Source organism: Sapajus apella, unplaced genomic scaffold (genome assembly GCF_009761245.1).
Source record: "Sapajus apella isolate SASKATOON/1434 unplaced genomic scaffold, GSC_monkey_1.0 scaffold57, whole genome shotgun sequence".
Lineage (NCBI taxonomy): Eukaryota > Metazoa > Chordata > Mammalia > Primates > Cebidae > Sapajus > Sapajus apella.
Window position 1 is genome coordinate 1,950,072 of NW_022436997.1, and position 12,875 is coordinate 1,962,946.

A 12,875-nucleotide genomic window follows, 5' to 3' on the forward strand; every position below is an offset into this window, starting at 1 on the left:
ATTAAAGGCACACACCACCATGCCGGGCTAATTTTTTGTATTTTTAGTAGAGATGGGGTTTCACTATGTTGGCTAGACAGACTGGTCTTGAACTCCAGACCTTGTGATCTGCCTGCCTTGGCCTCTCAAAGTGCTGGAATTACAGGCGTGAGCCACCGCACCTGGCCAGTACTGCTTTTAAGGAGACAAAAATGTAAAGCATGCACTCTGTCTAGTGTAGAGCTTCCTGGGGTGGGGGGAGAGAGAGGGAGAGAGAGAGATAGAGAGAGAGAATGTGTGTGTGTGTGTGTGTGTGTGTGTGTGTGTGTGTGTGTGTGTGTGTTGTATGCATTCCCATTGATGTGCAGTTCTAGTCACACAGATTTTTAGCAGCATGTTATTTACTGTTTAAGGTTTTCATCATATTCCCTTACAACTTCTCTGCTTTTTCTTTCCTTTTTTCCAATGAAAAATTATAAGATGAAAAGCTATGGAATTTTGGGAGGTTTCCTTATCAAGCCTAAAATATACATGTATATTTTTTATTTTAAGATTATATTTAGTACAATTTAGACAGACACATTTTCAACAGATTTGGTGGTAGTGATGCAGGAGTGGGGCTTTGCAGTGATCCACAGAGCTCTGTTTAACTGCAGTCTCCAACCTCCCCCTACACTTCCATGCCCTGTTTCCAGGCAGGAACATGCTCAGGAGGCCTCAGGGCAATACATGGGCTGCCCAGCATCCTGGCTGCTCACTGTGGTCCCTGCTCTGTCCCTGGGCCTATTTCTCACTCCTGAGCTCTTGCTTTTTCCCTGTGACTCTCAGCCTAATGACTTGATTCTACTAACATAAGTGTGTTTTTGTCTGTCGGAGTTCAAATGTCTGAGTACCTAATAACCAAGACCAACCTCCTCTTTCAACCTCTACTAGGAATGTGTGGCTTGGCTCAAAAGCCCACTTAGAAATTTTATCCTAAATCATATCCCTCCTACTCAAACATCACCTGATGTCCTTTACTGACATTCATGCCAACGAGGAAGTTAGAGTGCAGTGCCACTAAGACAGGCTGCTGAGCCAACAATTCAGTCATACAACGTCACATTGGACTACAGATAGGAGAATTTTGGAAAGAATAATCTCTGGTTAAAAAAAGACTAACATGATTTTTGTGTTTTGCTTATTCTTTCTTTTAATTAAACATCTTAACTTGGCTGTATTTCCACTATGATCAGTCACGAGCTCTCTCAGACTGTAAACTATTAGTGGCAGGGCATAACTATTACCATACTAGTTTCAGTGTCAATTATCCAGCATTACATGATGCAGAATTACATCCTTAAAAATAATTATGTGTGCTGTTGGGGGCTGTGCATACACAGGAGAACTGAATCAACTGGTATGAAATGGATTCACCAGTTTTAGCTGACTTTAGCAATGCAGGCAACCTAATAAAAACTATTTTTTGCTATGAGCATTAGTAAGTAGGATTGCCGTGAGTTATCTCTGAGGTGGTTCTGACTTTCTATCCTACTGTGCCTATGTAGACAGACACCAACCTCATGATCTATGCCGGTGGCGTGGATGTACACTGCATACATCCCAGAGTTTTTTCTTCAGGTATCACTCAGTAGACAATGTTAAGATCACAGGCTTTTCACTTTCCCACTCACTCACACCACATAATATATAAAATACTAAGAGCAAAACAGGAGAGATTAAGATGAGACTTATCTACTTTCAAAGGGTCATTCTCATACTGAGTTCTGGGTGCTCTTCAGTGCTGTCAACAGATCATAACTTCTGGAAACTTTTTGTTCACAGCCTGGTTCAGCCACTATAGGGCTGATGAGGAATGTGACACATGAGGACTTCTGATTCTAAATAACCAAGAACCTAAGGAGGCCAGGCTATTACCGCTAAGATTATCATCAGGTACCTTGGAGCCACACATACACAAGTATCATGGTAGAAATCAGAGCTTTAGGAGCAAAAGAAAAAAAAATTCTGCTTTACAAAAGAATGAAGTGTTAGTTGAGGCCACAAGGATATTCAGGATTGTTTTATATTTGTTACATAAAAACCAGAAGATTCTACATCCGAATAAATAAAGTTAACATGAATAGCTTAAGACATCAGTAGCTCTGATTCAGCTGGGTGTCTAGAAAGCTCTGGCCATGTCTTTTTTCTCATCAAGCCATCAAACCTGACATGTCAAAATGGTAGAGTAACAAGTGTTTTCTGTTAGGGCTATTTTAGAACTGCTTCTCATAAAACAGCAGTGAATAATATTGTTTATGGAGTTCTACTACTGTAGGTGGGTACACCATAAACCAACATCCCTGTGGATTTACTTCCCCATATCCAACCTTCCCCAGACTGCTCCACAGCACAGACGGGAGGGCAGAAGACCCATTGGTGGGTGAGCATATTTCTACTGCATCTTCCAATTGCGGCCTAGAGCGCTATCTACAGATCTCACTGTACATGAAAAAGGAACGGCAGTCGTTGAGATCAGCGCTGGAAGCTGTGAATACAGTCAATATGTCTACTGAACGGTACATATGTTTGACTAGAAACAGACACATGGGTTTATGTGTATACAATTTTATTCTGTGCAGGGCAAGTGAAATCTCTGGGGTCTTTAATGCTCACCACTCAACCTTGAAGAGGAAAGCTCTGTAACTCTCCCAAGGTTGGGAAGAGGTCTCCACAGAGTCAAGTATGGGGCAAGTGCCTGGTGTGAGGAGGGACTCCCCGGAAACGGGGCTACCACTCCACTCAGGTGTTTTCCATATGCAGCTGTGATTGCTAGAGACACTCCTGTCAATGGTTAGCTTGGCCTTTGATTCAACATTATTCTCTCTGCCCTGAACCATCATATTATAACAAGAACTTTCTCACCACAGTGCCCACCCACCACTGGCCTGGCTTATTAAAAGCCCCAAAGAACTATAACGGTCCCAGTCTCCCTTCTCTTTAACTAGAACGGGGGCTGCTAAACGGCCTCTTGCTGCCTTTTGCGTGTGGTGCTAATTAACATGATCCAAGTTACAATATGTGCTAAAGATTCCAGTTTTGTTACTTATTTAATGAGCTTCGTGGGATTTGAACATGAGGCTCAAAGTAGCAGGGGAAACCTCATAATTAGTTTCAATTACAAGAAGTTCCTACGCATTAAGACTATTTGATGAACTGCAAAGGGAAGGAACTACCGACCAGATACAAATCACTAATTTTGTTTCATTTATTATTATACTTATTTTCTTCCTAATTAGTGCTGATTGGCTTATGATCCTAATTAATGCAAAGGAATTTGGAATGGTATACAATGGTATGGCTTAGAAGATGCCAGCATGTACAACTGCTAAATTATTGCTAATTGTTATTTACATGAGGCCTGGAAGACTAAGTAATGCAATGCCTAATTAGCATTAAAGATATGGTATCCATTTCCAATTTACACTAAGGCAATGGAAATCAAATCGTTAGTCTAAAAACCTTGATCTTTGGATCTCAAGAATTGTGCCATTGTATAGTGACCCCTCCCCTAAGGGGAAACTGTTTTGTCTTCCGTTGCATCTTGCCAGGGCTTGGCTAGAACTTTGCAAAAAAGTAACACAGGAACACTCAGCATAACACTGGCAATGGGCTGCAGTATTTAAGGATTAGAGCTGGGAGCCACCTGGCAAATAGGCCAAGCATAAGGCCTGGGTTTCTTCCAACACTGGAAGGTGTGTGTGCTTGCTGGGGAGTACAGTCTGGAGATGGCAGGTTTCTGGGAAGGCCTAAGGCCATCCTGACATCATGGTGCTTATGAGCGATATCTATAGAAGACTAGGGATGCCTGTTTTGAAGGGCTGGAGGCTCAGCTAGTATCACAGGGGCAGATGCTGCCAGTCTGATGGAGGCTGTACCGATACAAAGAACAAAGAGATGGTCCTCGAACTGGGAGACCTACCCTTCAACTCTTAGTCCAAAACTTTCCCAAGACGTCCTGCTCATCCCTGATTACACCACCTCTGTTATGGCAAATGCTTCCCCTCATTCTAATCTGATCTTCTCTAGTCAATAAGAAGTCTCAAAGGAAACACTGGGATACTCGCTTCAGCCGAGGCCGGCCTGTGCTCCCTCTCACTGCTTTTTGCACAGGAGTGTCCATCACTTTGCCTTTTACCTACCCATTTTCTTCCACCAGCACCATATTTTTTCCTGTTGTCTTCTCCCTTGTCTCTGCCTTAACCCAATGCTCTGTGGGCTGGAAGAGTATTGGAGTAGCAGCCAGAAGACTGGCCTGACTTGATGTTACAAGACTAATTTCACCTCTCAGGACGTGAGGGTCTCCATCTTGTAAAACAGAAATGCTAACATCTACCGCTCCATCCCTTTCTCACAGAGTGTGTGGAAGCACAAATGGGATAACATATGGGAAAGCCCGGTGGAAATCAGAAAGTTGGATATGAATGGGGAGGATTCAGAGAGTCAGTTTAGCAGTTTTATCTTCATGGGTAGTTTCTCAGTGCCTCACAGAGTTCAAATCCAGTCTGTAAGTACTTCCCCTTTTCACCGTCAGGCCTACATGTGGACAGAGAGACACCTCCTGGAGGTGACTCAGCAGAGCTGAACGGAGCCAAGGAGACAAAGCTGGCTCTGCCCAGACCCCTGAACTTTACCCCACAAGTTCCTCTTCTCTGAGTACCCTGTAGAGGGAGAGGTTTGCTTTACTGACAGTCTGGCCCAGGGCCAGCAGGCTGTAGTCTCTGTAATTCTCTGAGAGATGTTTTGGAGAAGTTTTCATGTGTTCAGGCAAATATTGCTGCTGGCTATCAGGCTTTATTTAAACATGGAATTCTCTGCAGCCTCATAAGTATTTTAAAGTTTTTGAGGGAGAAAAAGAGAAAAGGAGGGAAGGAGAGAGGAAGAAACAAGAACAGCAGCTACCTGATGTTTAATACACATCAACTCTGTATTGGGTTTTTGGGGATGCTTCATTTGAACTTCACTGCGGGCCTGTTGAATTTTGTTTCTCAGAGTTGGTAAAAACATTTTCCTGGAAAACATCAGTTCAAATCATTGGTAAGTGTTATGGCCGATATATGTGCCATAAAACTCAGATGTTGGAAACAATCCTCAGTGTAACAGTGCTGGGAGGAGGGGTCTAATGGGAGGTGTTTAGGGCCCAGCCTCATGAATGGATTAATGCTGCTATTTAATATAACAAGGGCTTTTGGGAGTTGGTGTGCTTTCTTCTGCTATTCATTCACATGAGGAGATAGTGCTCATCTTTCTTTATTGCCTTTCATCATGTGAGGACGCACCAAGAGAATCCCTGGCAGACACTAATGCCAGCATCTTGATTTTGGACTTCCCAGTCTCCAGAGCCAAGATAAATAAATTTCTGTTCTTTATGAATTGCCTAGTCTGTAGTATTCTGCTTTAGCAGCATAAATGGATGAAGGCAGGATAAATTATCTATGCATATTTTATACACACACATAAACATACACACTAAAGTCTGCATATGTACATTTAAAAAATGTGGTCTTCATATGTAAGTCTGCATATTTATGTTTGAAATGTACATTAAAAATGTAAACAACATGGTCAGTCATCTACTACCACTCAGCTTAAGACAGATAATCTTGCTAATACCTTCGAGACTCCCATGTGTATTACTCCCAACCCACACCAGGCTCCTTTGGGTAAACTTAAGAAAAGTACCTTTTTCTTCCTAGTGAAGTGAATTCCCACACCTGGGCAAAAGGCTTCGGAGTATCTTAAAGGACTGATATTTAGCTCTAATCACTCCCTTGGCTGGAGATCCTTGCGCAGTGTACAACCATACATGGCAACCTTGACCAACCGCCCTTCTTTGCAGTTTTAGCATACATATGGATCTCTGAACAGTATGTTTTTTTTCATATTTTCAAATTTTATAGATATTGGGCCACATGTTCTGTTGCTCAACATGCTATTTCTAAGATTCAGCTAATATGTGTAGATGTGGCTCACTCATTTTCTTGGCCAGTAATCTTCTTTTGTATGGATATTCCACCATGTATCTACATTATTGTCAATGGGCAACCAAGTTGTGTCCAGTGTTTAGTTCTCACAAAAAAAATTTTCCCTGTGACCACTTTGGTATTTATTTTCTATGAATGAAGGCAAGAGTTTCGCCAGAATAGACATGGATGAATGAAACTGTTAGATAAGATGTGGAAAATGTTTGTCTTTAATTTAACTACATAATGCCAAATAGTTTTTCAAAATTTTTGTGTCAACTGATATTCCTCCTAGCAGAGTAAAAAGGAATTATCATTACTCCCATCATTCTTTAATCTTTAGCATTCGCAGATTTCAATTTTTGCCAGTGTGGGTGATTGTGGCTTTAATTTGGATTTTTCTGATTATAATTTCACTGGATTATAAGAGTAATTCTGTAATTTAATTTGGATTTTCCTGATTATAATTATCAGGAAAATTACTGAACATTTTTTTTTCTGTGTCCTCTCACGTAAAGTACCTTTTCATGTCTTTTACCCAGGTTTTTTTTTTTTTTTTAAAGTAAGGTTGAAAGTCTTTTCTTTATTAAACTCTAACAGTTCTTTAAATATTCCAAATTCTCCTTTGTTGGTAATATAAAATGCAAATGTTTTCACAGTTGATATCATTATCTTTTTATATCTTTTGATAAAGTTTTCATGAAGATAGTCAGATTAATTTGTGTGATTTGCATTTTTGTCTTAAGAATACTTTCCTATTCTGGGACCATAACGTGTTGCTCTATATTTTCTAAAAGGACAAAGTTTCAACTACCACAGTTAATGTAGTCCATCTAAAAGTGGGTTTTGTATACTTTAATATCTGGTAGGGTAAGTCTTTCACCTTTTCTTCTTTAAGAGTATCTTAGTTATTTCTATAACTTTCATGTAGGCTTTTTTGTTTTTTGAGACGGAGTTCCACTCTTGCTACCCAGGCTGGAGTGCAATGGCGCGATCTTGGCTCACTGCAACCTCCGCCTCCTGGGTTCAGGCAATTCTCCTGCCTCAGCCTCCCGAGTAGCTGGGACTACAGGTGTGCACCACCATGCCCAGCTAATTTTTGTATTTTTAGTAGAGATGGGGTTTCACCACATTGACCAGGATGGTCTCAATCTCTTGACCTCGCGATCCATCTGCCTCGGCCTCCCAAAGTCATGTAGGCTTTTTACATGAGTATAGAATTATCTTATAAAGTTCCAAATCTGCTTGTTGAAATTTTGACTGGAATTTCATTAACTCTATAGATAAATTTGAGAAAAACTGATACTTTCATGATAATGCATCTTTCTATTCATCCACATTTTTCTCAATTTTATTTTTTAATAAACTTCAACAAGACTCATTTTTAAAAATGAAATGCTGTATGTATTTTGTTGGATGTATTTCTAGGTATCATATTATTTTTGTTCTTACAAATATCCATTTCTATACATCAGCAATAAGTACAAAAATATAACAAAAGGATTTTCTGTATTTGATCACTTTTAGTCATAGTTTATTAATTTCGACAACTTGTTTGTATATTCTTTCTGGATTTCATTGTAGTCATATCACAAGAGAACAATCAGAGTTTTACTTTTACTTTTCAAAACTTTCTATTTTTAATTTGTTTTACTTTTGTTAGCTTACTGGCTGAGACCTGGTAATGTAACTCTGAATCGACATGAGAACATTGGGCCTCTGCCTTGTTTCTGATATTAAAGAGAAAGCTTTTAGTGACTCATTGTTAGGTCTGATGCCTACTACAGGGTTTTTTCTTGGTATCTCTTATCAGGATAAAGAAGTTTATTTGTATTCTTAGTTTGCTGAGAACTTTTGTCATAAATGAATGTTGGCTGTTAGTGAGTGACTTCTGCATCAATCGAGATAATCATTTGTCTTTTCTGTTCTGTTATTACATGAAATTATATTTATTTTCTAATGTGAGATCAAAATTGCACTCCTGAGGTAAATCTAACATAGTCATAATGTATTATCCTTAAAATATATTTCTAGATTACATTTGCTATTATTTTGTTTGGAATTTTTATATCTATGTTTACAGGTAAACTTGGCCTACTATTACTTCTTTTTTCTCATTCTGTGTTTGAGAGTGATCAAGGTTCTATCCTGGGAAAGTTCTTTCTTCTATAATCTGAACAAGTTTGTGTAATAATGGAATTCTTGGCAGAACTAACCGTACCTTTAAACTAGTTTTATTTAAAAGATTTTAAACTATTGATCCAATTTATTTAATGATTAAAGAAAAATGTGGGCTATTTCTTCTTGAATTGACATTTTTAAGTATATTCTTTTCCCAATCTATGTCTGTGCCATCTAAGTGTTCAAATATGTTGACATACAGCTGTTCATAATGCATTAGTCTTTTCATCTCAATTGCATTTGCAGTTACATACTCTCCATAACACTGTTTTTTACTTTTTACGTTTCTCCCTAATTTTTTTCTTTGCATTCTGTCCTTCTTTGCCCCTCAATTATTATTGCCATAATTTTTATTGGTCTTGATATTAATCATAATTTTAATCTTAATCATAAATATAATCTTTATCATAATTTTGTATCACTTGATCTTAGCCAAAAGGCTGAGAAGCAATTTTTTTCATCTATCAGTCTTTAAAAAAATTGTTGGCTTTATTCATCCTCTCTATAGCATGTTTTGCATTTTATTGATTTTTGTTTTTATCTTTATACATTCCTTTCTTTTACTTTCTTTGAATATATTCCTTTTAAAAATAATTTCCAATTTCTTAAGTCATATGGTCTTTCTTGTTTTAGCCTTTCTTATTTTCTAATGTAAATCTTTAAACTTCTAAACTTCTCTCCAAGAACCAGCCTAGCTGCACCCTACATGTTTTGACATGTAGTATTTTCACTATTATTCAGTTCTAAATATTTTAACCCATGAGTTAAAAAAAAGTGTTTTCTAACTTCCAATGATTTGGGGCTTTTAATGTTTATCTTTTTATTACTGAGCTTAATCTATTTTTTGTTAGAGAATACAATCTCTATGACACTGACTCTCTGAAAGTTGTTAGGCGTGCTCTATAGCCCAGTATGTCATCAATTATTATTGTTCTACATGTGCTTTGTTGTATTTTCTATTAGTTGGATGTGACACTTATGTATGTTTATTATAATTAGATTTGCAAATTGTTTTTCTCCAATTTGTTGTATTCTTACTCATTTGTGTTTTGTTTGATTCATTACTGATAAAGATTTGTTAAAGTCTTCTATTCTGAGATGAAGTTTGTGAATTTCTCCTTTGTCATCTTTATGTAGTTGTAAACTACGTTATTATGTGCATGTAAGTAGAAATTTTAAAATTTCTTGGTTTTAATTCTGAACATTCCATCATTTCAGCTGTGCTATGACTCCTTTTGCTGTCAATAACTTCAAGAAAAAAGTCATTAAAGACTATTTTGGATGGTATTTACCTAAGTATATACAATTTCTACTCCAATTTATCTGATACATCTTTTTACATACCTTTCTTTTCAGTCATATATTTTCATATATTTTCGGTAAATGTTTTATAACAAGCATATTTCTAGATTATAAATTTGAAGATCCAATATGGCCTTTTCAAAGCTTTATGTTTGCTGTTTTTATTTTATTTGAATTACTTCATTATTTATATTGTCCAATTTTCCATTTCTTATGTTTTTTCCTTTTTTTTTTTTTTTGAGATGAGAGTCTCATTCTGTTGCCCAGGCTGGTGTTTGGTGTCTCAATCTTGGTTCACTGCAACCTCCACCTCCTGGGTTCAAGCAATTCTCCTGCCTTAGCTTCCTGAGTAGCTAGGACTACAGGTGCATGCCATCATGTCTGGCTAATTTTTGTATTTTTAGTACAGACATGGATTTACTATGTTGGTCTCAAAATCCCGACCTCAGGTAATCTGTCTGCCTTGGTTTCCCAGAGTGTTGGGATTACAGGCGTGAGCCACCACTTCCGGGCCCATTTCTTCCCTTTTGGTTTTTTTTTTTTTTCTCTCTCTCTCTAATGGTTTGTAAGTTATACCTTTAGTTCTATCTGTTTAGTGGCTAACCTAGATATTATAAAACCCAAATTTAATGTAACAACATGAAAAGGGAGTATCTTTATCCTTTTCTAAAACATTAAGACAGCTTTTGAATATTTTAACCTGATTACTCCTATTTAAAACATTGTTATTTAGTACTTCCTATGTTTTTCCTAACATTAAAAATTGAACATTCTTTTTTAAAATTGTTTATTATTTATTTTATTTATTTATTTTTAAAGACGGGGTTTCACCATGTTGGTCAGGCTGATCTTAAACTCCCGACCTCAGGCGATACACCTGCTTTGGCCTCCAAAGTGCTTGGATTACAGGCGTGAGCCACCACGCCCGGCCCAAAAATTGAACATTATTTTTAATGCTTTGTAGAGCCAGAGAGTGTGTGTGTGTGTGTGTGTGTCTTGTGTGTGTATATGTGTATTTTATTTATTTATTTTTGAGATAGGGTCTTTCTCTATTGCCCAGGCTAGAGTGCAGTGATATGATTATAGCTCATTGCAACCTTGAAATTCTGAGCTCCGGCAATCCTCCCACTTCAGCCTCCTGAGTAGCTGGGACTACAGGCACACCTCACCAATGCCCAGCTATTTTTTTATTTTTGTAAAGACAGGGTCTGAGTATATTGCCCAGGCTGATATTAAAACTCCTGGCCTCAACTGATTCTTCCACTTTGCCATTCTAACGTGCTGGGATTTCAGGGATGAGCCCCTGTTCCTGGCCAATTTTCAGATATTTAAATATAAGTTTATCCATATTTTTCTATTCTCTTTGTTCACTATATACCCTTCCACATCTCCAACCTTTTTTCTGGAAAATGTTTTTTCTTTCTGCAGTATACACTTTGGAAATCTCTCTTTAGGTCAAGTCTATTGCTAGAAAATACTCTCAATTTTGTTAGACTTAAAGCATCTTTAATCTTGCTTTTGAAAGATGATAACTGCTCTGGATTTTTCTCTGGCTCCACAAGTTATTTTTCTCTATAAATTTTGAAGGTAGTTTCTAACTGTGTACTGGATTTTCTTGTTACTGTTGAGATGTTGGCTAAAAGCCTAATGATTGTTTGTTTTGAAGGTTATCTATCTTTTCCTCCTGGTTTTTGTTTGACTACAGAATGTCCACTTAATTTTTTTTAATCCTGTTTGGAATTTCTTGGGCTTTCAGGTTCTGAGGATTGATGCCTTTCATTAATTCTAGAAATTCTTAAGGATTACATATTCAAATATTCTTTTCATCCTATTCCTTTTACTATCTCTTTTCTGGAGCTTCAATAAAATGTATGAAAAATCTGTTGTTTAACTTATGATTCTCTTAACATTTGTTTCTACTATTTTTTGTCTATATTACACATATTTTCTTTGGATCTATCTTCAAGTTCAGTGAGTCTCTCTTTAGCTATTCCTAATCTGCTACAGCATCCGTCATTGTGTTTCTAATTAAAATTATTATGTATTTCATTTTTAGACATTCTATTTGGGTAGTTTTCAAGTCTTGCTGTATTTCATAATCTATTGTACTTATGCTTTTGATGTTCTTCTTTACTTTTAAAACATATTGAGCTTACTTAGCTTGTAGTTGAGGGGATTCATATTTTTGCAGACATAGTGGGTCTAATTTTACTGCTGTTGCTTCTGCTGACTCTTTTAAAAATTTGTTTCCTCATATTTTGCATTATGATATTTTATCATGATTTATGTTTTTGGCATTTATTCTATGAAAATTACTTGAGTCATGGTTACTAAGTGCATTTTTCCAGAGATAACATGCACTTGTATTTGCTAGGTGCCTAGGGGTTCCACCAAATCAGGGGTATTTTAAACCAAAAATTTCATTTGGTCATTTTTAGTTACAAATAGAGTAGCGATTTTGACCCTCCTCCCCTGTGCCCCCTATCATATGAGAACTGTCTTGAGATTGAGATTTCTCAGAGGTTACTGGTCCCTGCAACTATAGCAAAGACTATGATGGACTATATACTATTTTAGTCTTTTGCTGAGAGTTTTGCTTTATAAAATCTAATCTTTTTGAAGGAATTTTTGGTCATACTTCCTATATTGCATGGGAATTACATTTGTTTTCTCTCCTTATAAGCAACCAAGTAAACAAAACAGTATGAACATTTAGAGACAGGCAAATGGCTGCAGAAAATCCCACCAACTTTAAGACTAGCTACCTCTTTGTATTAAAGCTTTCTTGTCAATTTCGGCATCTGAGAACCCCTACCCATGCTTCTAACCTGCAAATACATGTAAACAGATCTCTTGCACCTCATTCAGCTTTTAAGTGTTTTATATTAGAAGGGTTTTGAGGTATATCTTGCCTGCTGTATCTTAAAAACAGAAGCCTTTTATGTGATTTTAATCCCAATGTCAGTACACAGTGACCCAGTGACTTCTCTCCTTCTCCATTATCATCACTTATTTGTTCTTAGCCTTATTCAGACAACCTGAAATTCCATTAATTAACTAGAGATGCTATATAATAAATAATGTACAGTGTCTATTGAAAAGTCATTTTAACTTAGTTTTGTAAATATGTCCTATGATGTGAATTTTAAGCCACTTTTCAAATCCTAGGTCAAAAGTTCGAAACATGATATTTGTGTCCCCATTTTTCCAAATCGTATGAATGTGTATATATTTCTATTTTTTTCTACAAAATGGTGCATACTTTTCAGCAGATTCTAAAAGAAATATGTAGCCTTTTCTAAAAAGGTTAAAAATTACTTATCTTAGAAGAATATCAACAGTTAAACAGTTTCACATTTATAGGAGAATTCTGGAAACTATGTCTGGGAAAAGGGAATGAAAAAATATCCC

At 36.9% G+C, this 12,875-nt stretch overlaps 1 protein-coding gene across 4 annotated transcripts in view; it reads right to left on the minus strand.

Annotated features, from left to right (window-relative positions):
• Nucleotides 1-12,875, minus strand: part of SETBP1 (SET binding protein 1) — a 377,101-nt gene that overhangs the window by 62,632 nt on the left and 301,594 nt on the right. The window lies entirely within an intron of this gene.